The sequence below is a fragment of the Leucoraja erinacea genome, chromosome 4 (assembly GCF_028641065.1).
Source record: "Leucoraja erinacea ecotype New England chromosome 4, Leri_hhj_1, whole genome shotgun sequence".
Classification (NCBI taxonomy): Eukaryota; Metazoa; Chordata; class Chondrichthyes; order Rajiformes; family Rajidae; genus Leucoraja; species Leucoraja erinaceus.
The window spans coordinates 100,032,560-100,045,753 of NC_073380.1; positions in this window are offsets into that span (position 1 = coordinate 100,032,560).

The window sequence follows — 13,194 nt, forward strand, 5'->3', positions numbered from 1 at the left end:
CGTTACTCAGAGGTGGAGAGCAGGTCCAGTGGAAGTCAGCCGTCTATGAAGGGCGGAAGTGGGCGGAAGGATAACAAGAAAACAAAAGCAGGATATGATGAAGAGAAACTTCAGGTCAGGCCGCATCTTTGTACAGAGAAACAGAATGAATACGTTTATTGGGAAGTGGGGGGGAATGGCATGATTTGTATGGAGATGAAGCCTGATTCTATTGGATCGGATTCCGCTCCAGCAATAATCAGGAGACACATGGTGGCCATGCGTGGAGGGAAGGTTGGGTAAATACTACTCATGGAAACCCATGTCCACACTGTGACCCCTACTTCTCATCACCGGGGCACGTGACCCCCCCACCCCTCAGCTGAAAGTTATGTATAGGGCGTGGCCCACCACCTGGTGCCACCTAGGTGGAATATTTTCTGCTTTTGATGGAAGATACATGATTATGGTGCTGAAATATGATCCTGCATATTATGCTGCTACTAAAGATCAGTATTAAATCTATCACATTTTCCACTCAAAGCAGATGTAAAATCACAGAAGCAAGGAACAGCAGATGTTAGTTTACAAAAAAGGACAGAAAATGCTGGAGTAACTCAGCGGGTCAGGCAGCATCCCTGGAGAACATGGATAGGTCATATTTTGGGCGGGACCCTTCTTCAGAATCAAACATAGCTTTTGGTTCATTTATATCTTGATCCACCAGTAGAAACTTGCTTTAAATCTTAGCACCAATTGTCCTGGGATTGTGCAGTGGCAATGATGGTGAAACTACTGGGGTTTGGCATTAATCCTCTATTGAACTGACAGCAGTTTCTGGGCTATCTAACATATACAGCGGCACAGAAATCCAAAAATTACTATCAGTGATTCATCATGGACAGATTTTTCCATCCGCAGTCGAGCTAAAGTTGATTGAACTGGTACATATTTAAGCATTTCACGAACTAGATTTCCTGTAAAATACGATACAAAATTATTTTTTGATATTTACAGATTAAAGTAAGTAAGTACGTTTATTGGCCAAGTATTCACATACAAGGAATTTATCTTGGTGCTCCGCCCACAAGTGATCTGTTTGTCTTTAGTCTATAACAATATTTGCAATTGCCACATTACCTGAACGCAGGAAAAACATGTGTGTGTTGTTAATTTGCTGCAATTCCAATCTGCTAACCTATTTTTTCTTAACATTTTCTCTGTAGATTCAAACTTATGGCCAAAAGGTAAGAAATAACACAACAATATTGCTATTGCTTGGTTTTCTGACACATCTTTGTGGGTATTCTCTATGCTTGGTGAACCATAACTATTACAATGTCTCTTCCCAACTTGCATCCTACAAGGACTCATTTACATTTCCCTTGTTTCTCCAATTGCATTGCATTTTGAAATGTCTTCCCTTTTTCCTCGTCTGGTTTCCTAGTCATCAGAGTTGACAAGATTCCCAAAATGTACGTCCATTTCCTAAAATAAAACTCAACCCCTCTCCTACCCTGAACAAATATGTCTTTTACATTTCATCCCACAAGTTTCATCATTTAAACAAGCATTATTTATAACTTTTATCATAGAATCTCATTTCAAAAGTACTTATCCCACTTCCTATCTGCATTGCAAATAAACGTTCCCACTGCAATATTCTGGTTTTACCTCTTTCAAAACCATTCCCCTTCTTACAACCACTTTCCACGCAACCACTAGAGACGCTACACCTGTTCTTCAACTTTTCTTTGCTTCCTATCATCCATGAACTCAGAGTGAAGCAGTGATTCCTTGGTGTCTCCTATAGTGGGCGAATTGTATTTATTTCTATGATCTGGTCTCATCTATGTTGGAGAAGCCAATTGTAGATTGAGTTATTGCTTTGACGAACATCTCTAATGTAACCTCGAGGAACCTGAATCCAATTATACATATTCCAGCTGTCTGGACTCAATATCGACATCAACAACCTCTAATAATAATAATAATAATAATAATAATAATAATAATAATAATAATAATACACTTTATTGTCATTGTAATTACTTACAACAACATTTCAGGCACACTGCCCGAGTGGAGCTCCAACGTCAATAACCAGCCAGTACCATTTATAACTGCACTGATGTAACGTCATTAATTCAAAATGCAAATTCTGTTTGGAACTTTACAAATGCTGCCTGGCATGTTGACTATTTCCTGATTCATGTTTTTAGTACACATTTTGAGCATAAAACACAAAATAAACCTAAGGTATAGAAAGTCGTGTCCAGTTGGCCCTTTCTGCCTGTCCACAGATGGCTAAGATCATGCCAGATTTTTTACTTCGATATCGCTTTCCTGCATTCATCCTACATCGCCTGGTCCCTTTAGTTTATAAAAATCTACCCTTCTCTATCTTCTAATACTTAGTGACTCCACAGCCCACTTGGTCTGAGAATTCCAAAGATTCACTACCTTGTGGGTAAAGATATTTCTTATCATCTCTGATCTGGATTGCTGGCTCCTTATTTCGAGACAGTGACGTGTGTTCCAGACACTCTCCACCAGGGGAGCCACTAACTCTACGTCAAACCTGTAAAAAATATCCAAAATCCACAAAAAAAAACTGTCCTGGCACCTCAGGTCTCATTGTTTCTGCTTGTTCATGTCCCACCAAACTAATTTCCACATAACTCGAGTCTATCCTGTCCCAATCCATCCCTAACTATATCCAAGACACCTCTCACTCTTTATCTCCTCAATGACTTCCGTTTTCCAAGTCCCCATTCCCTCATCTTTACAATGGGTGTCCAGTCACTCTGCATCACCATCTCCCACCAGGAGGGTCTTAAAGCCCTCCGTTTCTTCCTCGACCGCAGAACCAGCCAATTACCATCTACCAATACTCTCCTCCACCTAGCAGAGCTGGCTGTTACCCTCAACTTCTCCTTCAACACCTCCCACTTCCTCCAAATCCAAGGCGTATCTACGGGCACTCGCATGGGCCCTAGCTTTGCCTGCCTCTTTGTAGGGTATGTTGAATAATCCCTGTTCCAGGCGTACACTGGCCCTATCCCCAAATTCTACCTCCGCTACATTGACAACTGCATTGGGGCTACCTCCTGCACCTATGCAGAATTCACTGACTTCATCAACTTCACCACTAATTTCCATCTTGCACTCAAATACACCTGGACAAACTGTTATCATTTCAACAATTAAAATTAAAATTTAAATTGAAGGATAATCAATATTTTAAATATATACAGGTATGTGACTTTATGAAGAAATATACACATAGATTTCAAACTATATTTTTAGATCCTTTAGAAGAAGCAATGAATATTAAGGCTGATTCACAAAAATTAATATCATACTTTTATAATATATTAAATAGAGAATCACCCTCAACAGAAGCATTAAGGGAAGATTGGGAACATGAGCTAATGATAAAGATCTCGAAGGATAGATGGGAAAAGTATTTGATGAATACACATAACTGTTCTATTAATGCAAGACATAATTTAATTCAATTCAAATTATTACATAGACTATATTATTCAAAAACGAGGTTGAATAAATTTTATCCAAACGTCTCTCCCAGATGCAATAAATGTTTGTTTCAAAACGCTAATATAACACATTCATTTGTAGGATGTACAAAGTTGAATAAATTTTGGAGTGATATATTTGATATATTTACAAAGCTTTTCAAGTCAAGAATAGAACCCAAAACAGAATGGATTATATTTGGAATAATAGGAGAAGATACCAATTTAAATAAAGACCAAAATGTTTTTTTTAATTATGGGTTAATAATTGGAAAGAAATTGATACTTAAATTTTGGAAAAATACAACCATACCAACTGTTAAAATGTGGATTAGGAATATGATGGACATAGCACGCCTTGAAGAAATGAGACTCCGACTAATAGATAAATATGACCAATTCTTAAGGAGTTGGTCTCCTTTCATCGACTTTTTGGAATCATGTGATGCAGCGGTACCGTAAAGATTGCTGATTTCAGTTCATGACGCGGATAGATCTACATCTCCGAATACAGATTTGAAAAATTCTCTTTTAAGGGGCCTTCTCTTCTATTTCTACTTTCCACTTTCTCTCTTTCTTTTTTATTTTTTTCTTTTTATATACACACTTCACGTTTTTCTACTCTCTACCATCTATTTTTCCACTTTTTCCTCTTTCTATTGTTTTCTTTTTCTTGTCCTGCTTACTTCCTTCTCATAACATAAAACTAGAGGTTGTACATAGAATGGATTACGGTATTACATAGTTGGCACCTAAGATTAGGTTCCACTGTACTGTTTTGTGCTGTATTAACTTCTAATAAAATAAACAAAAACAAAAAAAAAAAATACACCTGGACCATCTCCAATAACTCCCTATCGTTTCTGGATCTCACCATCTCCATCACAGGAAACAGACTATTGACCGACATCTAGTACAAACCGACTGACTCCCATAGCTATCTAGACTACACTTCTTCCCACCCTGCTACCTGTAAAGACTCTGTCCCCTACTCCCAATTCCTCCGTCTACGCCGCATCTGCGCCCAGGATGAGGTGTTCCACACCAGGGCATCGGAGATATAATTCTTTAGGAAACGGGGTTTCCCCTCTCCCATTATTGATGAGGCTCACTAGGGTCTCCTCGATATCCCGCAGCTCCGCTCTTACTCCCCCTCCCCCCATTCGTAACAAGGACAGAGTCCCTCTTGTCCTCACCTTCCACTCCATCCGCCGTTGCATACAGCATATAATCCTCCAACATTTTCGCCACCTCCAACGGGATCCCACTACTGGCCACATCTCCACCCCTTTCTGCTTTCCGCAGAGACCGTTCCCTTTGGAAGTCCCTGGTCAACTCGTCCCTTCCCACCCAAACCAATCCCTCCCCAGGTACTTTTCCCTGCAACCGCTGTCCCTTTACCTCCCTCCTCGCCTCCATCCAAGGACAAAAACTGTCTTTCCAGTTGAGGCAGAGGTTCACTTGCACATACTCCAGCATTTTGTGTCTACCTTCGATTTAAACCAGCATCTGCACTTCTTTCTTACACACCTGTTAAAAATATTGTACATATCAATATTGTTCATTCTTGAGTGTAGACCTTGTGCATTTAATATCTCCTAAATGATAAATGTGCCATCCCACCAATTAACCAACATTAATGTTTTAATTCTCCTACCTGCATTTTAGTTCCTGAATCATGTTTTTTTTCGCTTCTTCATGTTCTCTCCTTCCCTCATTCTTCATTATCTCCTGTATACACTCCAAACAGATCAGCTGTGAATAGCAACCTTTACCACTCTCCCCCAGTTTTGTCATGTGGTTTTCCCTGCTCTCCAGCCTATCATACGCAACCCATTTGTTTTCTTTACTCCCCATTCCCCATACTATTGCGTACAGTTTTGGTCTCCTAATCTGAGGAAAGACATTCTTACCACAGGAAAGGTTCACCAGACTGATTCCTGGGATGTCAGGACTTTCATATGAAGAAAGACTGGATAGACTCGGCTTGTACACGCTCGAATTTAGAAGATTGAGGGGGGATCTTATAGAAACTTACAAAATCCTTAAGGGGTTGGACAGGCTAGATGCAGGAAGATTATTCCCGATGTTTGGGAAATCCAGAACAAGGGGTCACAGTTTAAGGATAAGGGGGAAATCATTTAGGACCGAGATGAGAAAAACATTTTTCACACAGAGAGTGGTGAATCTGTGGAATTCTCTACCACAGAATGTAGTTGAGGCCAGTTCATTGGCTATATTTAAGAGGGAGTTAGATGTGGCCCTTGTGGCTAAAGGGGATCAGGGGGTATGGAGAGAAGGCAGGTACGGGATACTGAGTTGGATGATCAGCCATGATCATATTGAATGGCAGTGCAGGCTCGAAGGGCCGAATGGCCTACTCCTGCACCTATTTACTATGTGTCTATGTTTCCATGTTTACTCAGCAACTTCAGATACACTTGCTTTCTCTATCTCTAAGTCCTGATGAAAGGTTGTTGAATGAAGCATTCGATCCAATTTGTGATCCCAGCTATAAAGACAGATGTGTACAGCAATTCATTCTTCCCACGCACAATTAAAGCATGGAATAATCTCCACCCAACTATAGTTACCCAACCAGATGCAACTAAATTTAAAGTAGCACTTTCTTCCCAATAACCCTTTCTGGCTTAATCCCTCCCTTCACCACCTCCAGTTTAAATTCCAGTTGGAATATTTTGGAGGACCAAGGAACCAAGAACAACCAAGAACTGTTTTACACTTCACAGAAACTGCCTAACCTGAGCATTTTTAGCATTCGTTTTATTCCAAGTTTCCAATATCTGTTTTTTCTTTTGCTTTTTGTACTATGTGCTAATAACCAATAGAAATATAATATATTCTTATATATTAGTAACCAAAAGAAGGTACATGTTGCATTCTAATACCAATCCTAATATATTTTGGTATTAGTAACCAATGCAAGCCACATGTTATGTTATTCTTTATTTAATCTGGTTGGAGTGGGTCACCTACTCTTTGTCCAAGCGAAGAAAGACTGTCCAGAGCAACAACTTCCAAGGTTGTACAGAGAGACAAGATTTTTATTCTGATAATACAGGGTAGCTGTCAAGGCTGTACTCTGTGAAGCCTCGTACAAAGAGATTCTCTGGACTGCTATGTTCACTGAAACTTCAGTTAGCTTCACTGTCGAGATACTATCTGACCCGCTGAGTTACTCCAGCTTTTTTCTGTCTATCTTCGGTTTAAACCAGCGTCTGCAGTTCCTTCCCACACACTATCTTAACACTTGTCACGCTGCAGGTTCCACACAAGAACAAAGATACCATTAATTTTGTAAACGGTAAATACCAACTATTTAACCACATATAAATGTCAGTGGAAAGTAGGAAACATTGGGCCCAACCTCTTGACAATGTATCATTTAGTTTAGTGACTCAATGTAAATTATTTTAATTTTCTGAAGGAAAGTTTTGCTATGTTTTTGCCTCCATCCCGGAGGTGTTATAGAGTCAGACCATTTATCCCAATCAATCCCGGTTGGGAATTGAAGTTCCACTCGCGAGCCCTCCCTATTTTTCTCGGCTGTCGAATTAATTGTCCATTTCATTCTCTGTCCTTTGCCTGTTTTAGTCTCCCCTTCATGCTGCTCACCTTAACCACTCTTTAGGTAATCACTTTCATCTTGTTCAAAGTAAATAGGTTTCCTGACAACTGCAATTTAATTTCTGACATAATGAAAAATTGCTCTTTTAATTGTAAGTCAATTCAAGCCATTTTATCCTCTACAGCTTTCGTGGTCTTTCTCCAAATATATGGAGGCGTTGGACAGGGAGAAGGCACTGATTTTAAGAGAACACACAGTTGACCAGCCACAAAACATTCCTGAATCTACAGCTGCAGGTAATATTTTTAAACTCATATGCGCATGGGACTGAGAAGTCTGCCTAAGCCCAATATCAAACCCCTAACTAACATCCTCTCTCCTAACATGGCACGATGCTACATGTACTGGAAAATGCAGCTTTGAAGCCAAATCACTGATTAGAAAGGGTACCAGCAATCCTTTTCGATGGACATTAATAATGTATCCCAGACTTGCTATTGGGGAAACACACCAGGTTGCCCATGTGTCTAAAGATCACAATCACAATAATACTTTATTACCCAAGTATGTTTTGCAACATACGAGGAATTTCATTTACCAAGTCAGTGATACAAATAAAAAGCAACGGAACACCACAAAATACATTTTAACATAAACATTCACCACAGTGACTCCTCCACATTCCTCACTGTGATGGAAGGCGATAAAAAGTTCAAATTTCTTCCCTTCCATGCTCTCCCATGGTCGGGGCCCTCGAGCCTTCCGTTGATGGGACGATCTTGACTCCCGTAGCCGGTGGTCGGGCTCTCCACATCAGGGCGATCAGCTCCTGCATCAGGGGGGTTGTCAGCACCCCCGCGCCGGCGATCGGACCCCGTGTCAGGGCTGGTCGAGCCTCTGCGCTGTTGGGAGCTCCCGACTAGCCTCACCCGAGACTGCGAGCCCTTGATGGTAAGTCCGCAGGCCGCGGTTGGAGTGATCCCATGCAAGGGCACAAGGTCAGTCTGAGGAGGCCTCTAGCTCCATCGATGGTAGGCCGCAGATCGGCCGGAGATGTGACCCGGAAAACAATCGCATCTCCGGCAAGGTAAGAAACTGAAAAAAAGTTTCCCCGACCCCGACTCCTACATAAGACAAACCGGAGAACATTTGCACAGACATTTAACACACACTAAGTCTTCAAAAATAATTGCCTCTAGTAACGATAGTTTAGATTCCTTGGATAGTTAACAATAACTTTCTTCTTTACAGGCTCTTCAAACGTTGTCACTGCACCAACCAACTTGAAATGATAGATCTAAATTAAGTTAAACTTTTTTCACAACTGACTAATCCACCGTCAGCTTGACCTTTAGTGAGTATTGCAAACCAAATTTTAAAAAGCATTTGCAATAATATATTCAGATGGAATAAAACCTTTGATCGTTTGCCTTTGTGTTTAGTAGGAAAGATAGGAATCCACATCGTTGAAGTATATTTTGAATGTTAAAACTGCCTTATTAATGAAAATGTCAGAATACAGAAGGAATAGAAGTTGCAATACCCTGCATTGAACTGCGTTTGCATTTTCTATTATTTTATGTATTTTTGTGAACCCGGATGTGTTACATGGCTATTGCAAGAGAACTTTAACAACTGCTACAATCGTAACAATGTCAAACAGTAGTTGGGTCTTAGGCAAGGTAGCTGTGGCTGGAGGCTAGTGGTAGTGGACATGGGAGTGATCCACTGCCAACTTCAGCCATTGTAACTGTTTATGCTGGACAAAATAATTTTCACATTAGTATATTCTCCAATTTACTGCATCAAGTGTAACACAATATCTGATGCCAGCTTTTAAATTATTACAAAAAATAAAATTGTATATTTTGAAATTAATTAAAGGCTTGTAATTGGCTGGGAGAAATGAAGGATGCAATCTAGGTGAGATTGGTAAGTGTAGAATTCCGCTCAGCAATTGGAAGGGCATGTTCATGATCAAAAGAAAGCAATAGCAGGTAGAGAAAGTTGCGAACTAGTAAATTGACTGTAACTTTGTTTATTGCAGGGAATAAAATCCATCTAAAACTGGCTGACCACTGAAAAAAACGAAACCCATCTCGACTGAAGAACATCCTCTGAACTTCCTTTTCACTTTTTCCCTAAATCATTTTAATCTTTTAATCCTTTTTTATTTGCTTATTAATTTCTGAAAGATAATTTCCTATTAAAAGGAAATAAAAATGAGGAACAAACACTCAATGATTTGGAAGTGCTGTGTCTTTCTTTAAAGTGCTAAAGAGTTTGGGGCATAATCCCCATCCTCTTGTCCATTAGCGTTGGCAAAGGGCACGTCCTGGCGAATATCTGGTGGGTCCAAATCATAGGGCATCTAATCTAATTGGGCCAATCTTACTGAAGTGGAAACCTTCCACTTCAGTAAGGAGGGTAGTTGAGGCCAGTTCATTGGCTATATTTAAGAGGGAGTTAGATGTGGCCCTTGTGGCTAAGGGGATCAGAGGGTATGGAGAGAAGGCAGGTACGGGATACTGAGTTGGATGATCAGCCATGATCATATTGAATGGCGGTGCAGGCTTGAAGGGCCGAATGGCCTACTCCTGCACCTAATTTCTATGTTTCTATGTTTCCATGTCACGATGGTATTTAACTTGGAGGGTCCCCATGTATCCATTAACTTTGCGATGGTGGGTTTGGGAGGTGCTGCAGAAGTAGCCCGGGTGAGTAAATGCAGTGCATTTTTGTAGAGGCCGCTGCTGTAGATGATACTGCTAGCAGGCAGGTTATGTTTTCTGGATGGTGTCTAGGCTTCACTGTTAATGGCGCTGCACTCATACAGTCAATTTGAGAGTATCCCTGCGGGGTTACTCAGGGTACGCTGGTGCCTGCCACCACCGCCGGCCCTTACCTCCACTCCAGCCACTCAAAGGCCGCAACCAATGACTCAGCTGATCCTTGTCTCAACCAATTTGGATTCAAGGCTCAGTTCCAGACCGAGAGTCTGAAGGAGGATATCGACCTGAAACATCACCTTTCCATGGTCTCCAGAGATGCTGCCTGACCTGCTGAGTTTTTCCAGCACTTTGTGTACATTTGTACATCTGCTGTTTCTACTACCTGTACTTATACAATGATACTCTAATACTCGATAATCCTTTACTTGGTTATAGCGTACAATCGGCAATAACGAATACCATTGTCTGTGATAACGAGGGTTTACTGTATATATAAATTCTGCAAAGCAGTGAAAACATAATGACTGCAAAAAAACTCAAAGACATTGGGGTAAAAACACACAATTAGAAAACAAGTCCATGGTGGTGCAAAAAGTGGTCTGTTACCAAGGTAGGATTGTGCAGGTTGGTTAAAAAAAAACGATTATTGCAAGAAAATACTTCAACTGTTTCTGAACCTGTGCCCACGATGGTCTAAACGCACCACTCCCTGCAGGCATTTCTATTATTGCGTGTTGGAAATGTCTTTCAAGGCCATGATGCAAACACACAGGATATGACATGACATGACATGTGATTACATCGATGTTGTGGGCTGATGACAGGTTATCTGAGTTATTAACGCCCAGACCACTGGCCCACCACTGAAAGCTGGCAAATGGGCTTCTGACTTATCCTTTCTGTAGTCAATTATTCGTTCCTTGGTTTTGTTCAGATATTGCACATAAACTGAACTCTAAATTAAATGATGTTCTCAAGTTTCTGCATAAAAATATTTGCATCTTACCTAACCCAATGCAACTGGGCTGTAACGTAAAACATAGGTACAGAAATTTATAGACACTTGTTAGGTTAAGAAGTAGGGTACCAATGGTGCCTGTGCCTGTTGCTGGAGGGGGAAGGGTGCAGAGTAGTAAGAGCCTAAGATATGGCTAAGGGCATGGGTAGGGGACCAGCTATCCTTGGGAGATTGAGAGGGAGGGGGGAAAGAACTAGCATTCTGCTGTTCTGCTTGGTGGATGGGTGGGTGAGTAGAATTGGTACTCTATTTGCTGGGGAAATTTGAAAGGGATTACAAAGCAAAGTCGGCAGCATCACTGGCAATAGAGCGGCCCACTCTGATGAACTTAATGCATTCAATGCTCCCTTTGAGCAGAAGGCCAACAGAGCAATGATATCTGCCCCGACAGACTCAAGTGCACTGTTGCAGAAGTAGGTTTGGCCTGAGTCCTGGGGGTGAACACACGGAAAGCAAATGGCCCAGATGGAGTCCCTGGCGACATCCTTAGGAACTGTGCGGACCAGCTAGCAGGAGTGTTCGTGGACAACTTTAATCTTGAACTCCTTCATTCTGAGGTACCCACCTGCTGTACCCTTTATCCTTTACCTGTGCATTGTGGATGGCTTGATTGTATCCATGTATAGTCTTCTTCTACGGGATAGCATGCAAACAAAGGCTTTTCACTGTACCTCGGTGCACGTGACAGTAATAAACTATTAATGAGTGAAAGCCCAGCACCATTGGATGGAGAACACCTACACATTTTTGCCTAGAGGAGGTACCAGTGATGGGTGGGGACGGGGCTACCTATTAATGTAGTTAGGTATTTAACTGGCACGTCTCCTAGTTCAATGTTGTGGTGTGAAGATCTCATTGCCCTGAGAGCAGCCAGTGGTGGAATATTGCACCTCAGTTGGTGTCCCCAATATGTTGTACAGGTTTGATCAACTTTGAGAGTGGCAATGCTGAAAATATCAGTACAACTTAATTAAATCCAAATTTGACCACCAGGTGGCGCCTGCAATAGCTGCCTTGCCAACAGTCTGTCTTTCCTTCTTTGTTGTTTTATAGTGTGTGCTAAATGTATGTATGTTTTAGTGTTCATTAGCTTGTTTTATGTGGGGGGGGATGGAGAGGGGTTGGGGGAAACTATTTTATCTCTTACCTCGACGGAGATGCCATTTTTATTTTACATATCGTATCTCCGTCCGCACTATGGTCTAACAGCATGGAGCTGGCGGCCTTTGCTGTGGACCGACTTCGAGAGCTCCAAGCTCGGGAGCCTGCGGACATAACATCGTGGAGCTCGCCATCCCTGGTTCAAGACCAACTTCAGCAGCTCCATGCCGCAAGAGCTTTAACCGCCCCGACGCAGGAGCTTCGATCACTCTGACTGCAGATGGTTCGACTGCCGCAACCGCGGGAGAATAGAAAGATTAGACTTTATTGCCTTCCATCACAATGAGGAATGTGGGAAATATGCTGTGGTGGTTGTTTATGCTATCTTTTATGTAGTTGTGTGTCTTGTTGCTTTTTTTAAAAAGTATAGCCATATGGTAATTCGAGTTTCACAGTACCTTAATTGGTACGCGTGACAATACACAGACGTTTGAACCGTTGAAATCTCCAAGCAAGCATGCTTAATATAAGCATCCAGCAATGCATGACTTTTCATTTTGATACTCACTCTTACACCACAGAAATGTCTCCAAAGAAGCAGAAAACACAACATAATTCTATATAACCATAGGGCCGAGATGGCCTGTTTCCGTGCTGTAATTGTTATATGGTTTATATGGTTAATTCTATAAAATGATATTTTTTTATAAAACTGCTTGTGGCTTATAAATTAAAATGAATTTATGCTCTATAGGGAGGTTGCACGCAGCCGAGGTCACGACCCGTGACCCGTACTGTTGCCATGCAACGCCACCTGGAGTACACGTGGTTTACTGGAGGTTAGCATTTACTATGGCTTCTAGCCCAGCATCCGGACTGGTTGCACACTTGCGGACCCCCAGGCCGTCTATCCCCGCGGCCGGGGTGGGAGGAGGAGGAGGAGGTCGGGAGGAGGTCGGGAGGAGGTTGGGAAGAGGAGGAAGAGGACGGGGTGCCGATGCAGCGCGGTCAGTGACTCTGGGTGGGCGGAAGGAGCGCACCGTCCCCAACTCTGCTGCAACTGACGTTGACTGGAACCGCGGGCCTGCTCCGACCTCGGCCCCACTCCACCCGGCCCTGTGTGTGGGCGCTGCTGAACCACAGCCTCGTGACAGTGCGGCCCACAGAGGGAGACGGGGCGGAGTCCAGACAGCGCTGACCTAGGGGGAGGAGAATGGGTGCTGTCCCGAGGGATGC